Here is a 7,439-nt window from a genome sequence, read left to right on the forward strand (position 1 = left end):
CGTCTATTGCCTCCTCACTGATATCTCTGATGTATTTTTATAGAGAGACAGAGCCACAGGATTGTACTTCTGGCTTGTCTGAGCCTCGGTGATCAGTTTGCACTTCTATAAAGTTAATGCTGAAGCTCCTACTTCCTCTCTGGGTAGGTGGGAAGGTAGATAATTCTTAAAATATTAGTCAGTTGTTGGTGGTTTTGTTTACGTAAAACCTACAGATAAGCGAGACACCGCAAACAGTATTTTAGTGCTACAGAAAAAACGTGTTTTTTTTCTATTCACACAGCTGCCAACTTCATATCACTAGTGAATACTGCTTTAATTATTTGGTATTTTCTTCTTCACTTGATGTGACATAAAGCTAAAATAGCTCAAAATACATAAATACATAGTTAGGGTTTTTTTTAAAAGGCTCATTATGTACCATACATATGCATATTTTGCTACAATTGAATGCAGTCATGCCTTCAAAGCAGTAAGGCAATCCTTTCATAATCTCTTTGATGACGCTTTAATCCAAAAAGTCTTGAATATATAGTCTGCAGATGAGCGATACACCATAAAACAAAATGACTTTTTTCTAACAATGATGGCCCACAATGAAAGTATTTATGGCCTAGGTGGACTTATCTTAGTATGTGGATTTTCTTACTGCTGTGAATTTTTCTACCAGAATGTAAAACATTGGAAACATAATTCCAAACTATAGCAGTGTTATTACGACATAGACCACTGCCACAAGATTATTCTTATTAATATCTCAAGTACAATGTAATATGATTACTACTAACGTTAAATATTTGGCTTCGAAATACTATGACACAAGGTCCTTATAGTTTAGACTGAGCAGAGCTTTTGGTAAGCTAATTGAAAATGATTTTTTAAATTCATTTTTTTTAAATGGCAGTGACTGAAATAAGCAATTCTTATGCATGTCTCTAGTGGCTAGAGGTTCTAAGATGGAACTTGCACCCGAGTTGCCATAATTTGACCTATTAAAATATTGTGTTATTTTTTTTCTAGTTTGATTTTTTTTTTTTTTGGTAAACACATATACAGCTTTAGAGAAACAGAAATCTACTGTCAAGACTTAGCATTGAAAGAAAAAATGAAGTTGTTTGGTCCATATTTTCCATGTTATTTTCATTTTGATAGTTTTTTCAACAAGTAGTTGAAGAAGCACATGAACTATTCACCCTCATATGTGTGACTGCCAAAGATATAACTGTAAGAAAGACAGAGACACTAATCAATCTGCTTGGTCTGAAGACAGCTCAGTACAGCAGCCAATACGTACACTAAGGAATATTTCCTACAGAAGACTTGATTGTACTAAGTTCCATGGCTCTAGAGTAGCACTTTACCAGATTTCCCTAAAGCCCTTGGCATCATTGAGAGCAAGTTAAACTCTGACAGTAGAAAAATTCCCTTGTTGCCTTCTGGAGTAGTGAAAAAATCTTAAGGGAAACTGTTAAACTTCATAATCTCTCAAAACACAGCTGCCTTAGGTGGAAGTAGTTGTGACATTAAGAAATTTTCTGCATGAGTGTTTGACCTGTGTCCCTGCTTCTGGAAAAAACTTTGATCAGAAAGCTCTGTGCCAGGAGAATATGTTTTGTAGCTGTAGTTTGTGCTCCCAGGCAAGAAGCGTATGACAGGTCAGTGGTTCAGGAAGAAGTTGCATACTGTTTCCATTTCATAGCTATTTTATTTAACTCCTTTAAAAATATAAGCAGTAAGAGAGAGTCCAGCCTTTTTCTAGTCTTCAGCTTTACTGTATGGATCCATAGCCGTGTGCATGTGAGCTCTAGTACTTGAATACAGGGAAAATAAGAAGAAGTTCTCATTTGGTATGTGTCTCATTAGGGTATGTCCTACCATTAAAAGTCACAAAGGTTATAACATTTTTGCTTTTTAGGGAATCCTTTTAATATCTTTTTTTGCTCCTGCTGGGGGAGGAAGAATGTGGGGCCAGGGAGAAAAGACTTAGTTACATGAGAGGAGCTGCTTTTGACACTGTGGCTTAGACTTTGGCTTCAGTTTTAAGATATTTAATAAGCTCCTAAGCTGAGTTATGACCAAAATAAATGAAATTCTTTAGTTGAGTTTATAACCAGCCAACTAGGTTAGCATATTTTCACCTTTAGTGCTTAAAAAGATTGATTAGTCATAGTGTTAATCTTTTGATCTAACTTTTGATTTAATTTAATTCAACCAACGTTGAGGCTAACCTATTGATGTATTAATTTGACCTTTATTTGATTTTGATTTAAATGTTAAATTGTGTTATTCTTTATTACAGTGTGTTAGTATTACTCAAGTTATTCTGTTTGGGTGATACATTTTCATTTGTCCGATTTTTGGTTTAAATTTTAAAAAAACAAAAGCCAAACCCACCAACTTGCTGCTTTCTTTTATAAAACTCCTTGGGCCCAGACCCTTTGAAAACCTGGTTAGAAACCTACCTGCTTCCTGGTGATTAGCCTTTGACTCTTACACAGGACAACTCCACATTTTATAATCTAGGAAGACAGAGCTGAGGAAGAAAAAGTGTTACGAACTTTCTCCATGCAGGAAAAAGTCGTGTTAGCAATGACTGTTACAACTCAACTCGAGACTTTTCTCTGAGGAGATCATTTATGCTGAATAAAACCCCCTTCCTTTTGTTTGTTTAGAACCTGTTACTTGGCAACTTGGCAATCATTTGTAATATATGCTAGAATAGAAAATGCAAGTAGAGATTTTCAAATAAAGATGTCCAAAGTTAGATATCTAAATTTATCTTTGAAACCACTTACATATCGCCTTATCCTTTCCTTCAGAAGTGCCTACATTTATTTTGAAAAGGGGTAGGTCAAGTGTTCATTTTAGTTTCTAAAATTACATGTAACAAAACAAATGTAATTGAGTTCTATTCAGTGGAAAATTAATTTTCACTTTCTTCCTCACCAAAAAGAAATATTTTTGAAGCTGGGTATACCCATTTCCTATGCATTAATTTTGATAGGAAAAAACCAAATGAAGCATTTAATTTAAATGACGCTTCATCTGTTAATGGTATTTCTGCCAATTTTCAATAGCTAATGCTAGTGTTAATGTAACTTGATTTCTGAGCAATTAAGCAACACATTTCATACTGGCAAAATGATTAATTGAGATCTTTTGTTGGGAAGCCAAAATAATGGCTGACACTCTGTGTCTGTGTAAAATTCAAATTAAATACTGTAGTTTTATTAAATTCTCAGGCTGGACTCTAAATAGCTGAGGCAATTGGTAATGAAATACAGTGCCTTTCACCTTTGGGTGAAAGATGTTGTCATAGTCAGTGCTAAAAGCAATAGTGATGGTGATCACTAGGGAGAGAGCCCCGGAACCTTACTGGATGTGGAAGGTGAATGAGTAGTTCCCGCATACAGCAGCGATGGTTGTAGGCAGAGCAGCAGCACGCTGGAGAGGAGCAACATGGATGCTTTTGTTCCCGTTGTTTGTAATCAAGCAGACTCCATCCTTTTTTAAGGAGCGTTGAATTGTGAAGTTATCGTTGCCTTGAAACCCCGTGACTCCAAATCTGGAGCCTTTTTTGTGTTAAGTAATGTTGACATACATAATTAGTCTCCTTTGAAGGCAGTAGTCCATCTGATCTAAATGTGGTTAGAAAATCAAGTCAAGTATGCTCAGAAACTATTTGTCAAGGCCTTGTTTTATCTATGGTGAATGATTGTCACTGTCCTAAGCATAAAGGAAAAAGAAAGAAATTGACCAGCTATCGACCCTGGAACTTATTAAAATATGCTGGATTTGAATCTTGCCAGCACTGGATTTTAAGCTTGTCGAGTAGGTAGTGGGGGTAACAGTGGAAAACGTTAGCTTCCAGGGTTGTCTCGCTGCATGAGGAGCAAGAGAGAATCAGAAGAGTCTGGGAAAATTCATCTGGGAAGGGAAGATTAGTAACATCTGAGAAAAAGAAAGAAATACAGGAAACAAATAACATGTTGCTAATCAGTGGGGTAGGTAGAAAAGGAGAGAAAGAAAGGGAAAAGAAAGGGTTGGGGAAATGACAAAACACGGGCATTTAAAGCAAAGGTGGCTATGGGTGAGTTTTATATAACCAGCTGAAAGACAAGCATGGTACAAAGAACATTTCTCAAAAATGACATCTGCCACTATCTCGTATTGCAAATGTTCTTTGGGATGCTGCTTTTGAGCTGAAATTCCCCGCTCCGTTGTGTTGTTGCTAATACACCTCCATGTCCTGAGACTGCAGGAAAGGACTGTCACGTTTTCTGTGAGCTGCAGAAAGAGAAGAAAAAGCTTCCATCGAAGGAGGTAAAGGAAGGAACAGTATGGAAAGATGCATCTCAGTGTCTGCCATTTACGGATATTCAGTCTCGGATCCAATGTACTAACGTAGCTTTAAGGAGACATTGGACTTTATTGGGGGCGGGGAGAAAGAAGTAGTCGGGCACTAGAGAGAGATATAGTTCCATTACAGAGGTATGTTTCATGTATATCAAGAGCCTACAAGCCGAAAATTTAAATCGGCAATCTGCTCAGGGTCAACACTTGACATCTTGTTCCAGATACTAGTTGTTTATTTTAGCTTTTCAATTCCTTATATTATTCTTCTTTTAAAGTGCTGCTTTCCCTAAATGGAACGAGAAGAAATGGAATTCTTTTCCCGAATCATCTCCCTAATGTTCCTCCTCGGTTACTCGCTTCCTACTTATGTCTTTAATCAGTGGCCCAGATGTCTGTCTTCTTTCTTTCTTAAGTGAATGCCTAATCTTTTTCGTCCAGTTCCTTTCCACTGTCTTCTCACTGCATCTTCATGACTTAATGTACTTCTGCATGTCTTCCTTGGCAGCTGCCCAGCTATTCCTTCCAGAGCTTCCTCACATCATTATGTGTAGTTTAGCTCTTGAGTTTGTTTTAGGTTTTGAGTTTATTGTTTGGCTGTTGGGGTTTTTTGTTGGCTTTTTTTTTGGGGGGGTGGGGTGGGGGATGGGTGTTGTTTGTTTGTTTTGTTTCCTCGTTTTGCTTTTAAAACCAAGTCTCAACCGTATGTTAATCAATGTATGTTCAGAATCAGTATAAGTTTCAATGCACAGTTTGTGTCTAGAAATGACCAAACATCCAGTAGATATGCTCAGATAGAATGTTACCTGTTTTGAGGTAGTGCTAGCTACCACCTACACTTAGGAGCAATACAGGTCCTTCCTTGGCCTTCTTTTAATGGTAAGAGAAAAGATTGCCATTTGAGTTGTATTTCCTTCTCTTCACAGTAGGGAGACAAACTTTCAGAGTTCTGTACTGGCAGACCTAATTTGGATTTGGTAAATCCAGTGCAGCAATAACTAACTGGTGAACTTATTAACCCATAGGTTACTTGGCTTATTAGAAATGAATCAAACGCATGCAGCCTTTCTGTGCGCATAAGTTGTTCTGGGGCAGAATTCCCTTTGTACATCTTCCACTATCGTTTTCATCCCCACTGTGCTTAACAGATGCTTCAGCCAATGTCCTGTGAAACAGAAACCCGTACTGGATTCCATGCTCAAACGTTGTAAGTTTTGTGAGGACTCTTAACACATAGGTGGCATAGGGGTTTTGTGAGTTGTGGTTTTCACCTCATACCTTTGATTTCTGTTTTATTTCCAGTTGAAGTATTTGAGGTACAGTGAATATACTATGTTTAGTGGGTGGTGCTTCCAGAATCTGTTGAACTTTGGTGAACTTTTAAAATGCACAGCAGTGCACATGTAATACAGGCTTATGTGCATTATTTCTAGCTTTCTGGAAATATATTTCCACATTTCTGCTTTGCTCTGTGGAACCAATTATTTAATATACCATGAAATGTTGCAGGAAAACCTTACGCGAGCATTCTGCGACTTCATTGCTAATGTATTTATTCTGAGATATATTAATCTGTTCTTCTACGAGCACTACAAGCTTTCAGAGGTAATTTGGCTTTTAGATTTCTTTAAGTTTAAACATTTAAAAAAGGAAGTTTTCCCAATTGAGCTGATCTGAATATACAATAAGATGCTCTGATTTATGTATGGCTTAACAGCAATGGTTATGAAATTTTATTCTTTACTATGGATAATACTTAAAATTCAGTAAAATCTTGGGTATCTGTTTTTATATATTGTAAAGAACCTAGACATTTTTCTCATTTTCATGGCATTGATTAGCTGGCCACTCCAATTTATAATTACATAGCGTCATGGTAGAATATCAACAGTGCTGTGCGTACTGGTGAAGAAGTCGCTCTGCTTAAGACTTCCTTTATTAAGTAGTCTATATAAGGATGGAAGTATATAAGGATGGAAGTATATAACCAGAAGCAAATTAAAGAACAGAAGTTTAAGTAACAGTAACTTAGTCAATGGGATGAGGGTGAAATTTGACATTTGACCTGCTGAATTTCTTTTGATTAAATTTAAAGGGTAATTGATCAGGAAAACATAAAAAATCTGAGTTTATTTGGGCTATTTCTGAAGAGATGCTGATGAGTTAGGAGTCAGCTCAGAAAGCTGTCTTAAATACTCATCCACAAGGAACGTGCAGGGCTATATTAGGGATATGTTTTCCACTGGGTGCCAGTATGCCTGAGAGTTAGGCCTTCCCCCCCCCCCCTCCCCAAATCTGAAGTTACCTTCTTAGATTGAACACCTTCGATTTTGAAAAACTCCACTTGTGCTGCTATTTTCTATGTTCAGTCTTTATTTCAATTCAATAAATAGTATAAAAAAGTTTTGAGTGAGGTACACTTTTTAGCAGAAGGGTAGTTATAGAATAAATACCTTTCTCCTTTGAAAGTCTCCTAAGCGTAGCCCATTTATAAGCATTGCAAAAATCACTATTTTATACTCCATGCAACTTACGCTTTCATTGTCTGAGCTTTCCATTTCTTATGCTTATCTGTTGAAGCTGTTCCACTTTGCAGAGTAAAATATGTATATCCACTGGCTCACAGAGGAAAAGAATGTGAATAAGAGCACACCCCAGAGATCTAGAGAATCAAAGTCATGCCCCTGTTAGTGTTCAGTTTTGTTTGTTTATTTTAACACAATATGGGACAGCTTTGAGAAAACAGAGTCGCGTGGCCATCAGTCCAAATCAAGCAGAAGAGAGCTGAGTCCGGTATTTTGGGGCAGTTTGAACTGGTTGAGCTGCTTAGCTCACTCTGTGATATTGTCTTTCTCCTTTGCCCACAAAAACAAGTCTTGAAGCTGACAGAAAACAACTAACAAACCCCACTACTACTACTACAACAACAACAAATGAAAAAAAATAGTTTTGCATCTTCTTAAGTTTTGAATCTTCCTAAAGTATGAAATTGTTAGGTATATCAAACCTTTTGACTATTTAGTATGTTCAGTAATATGACTAATAAATAGCGTGGACTTTAGCAGAAATTGTTCTGTCGCTTTGAT

This window comes from Vanellus vanellus (assembly GCF_965231255.1).
Source record: "Vanellus vanellus genome assembly, chromosome: 7".
NCBI lineage: Eukaryota > Metazoa > Chordata > Aves > Charadriiformes > Charadriidae > Vanellus > Vanellus vanellus.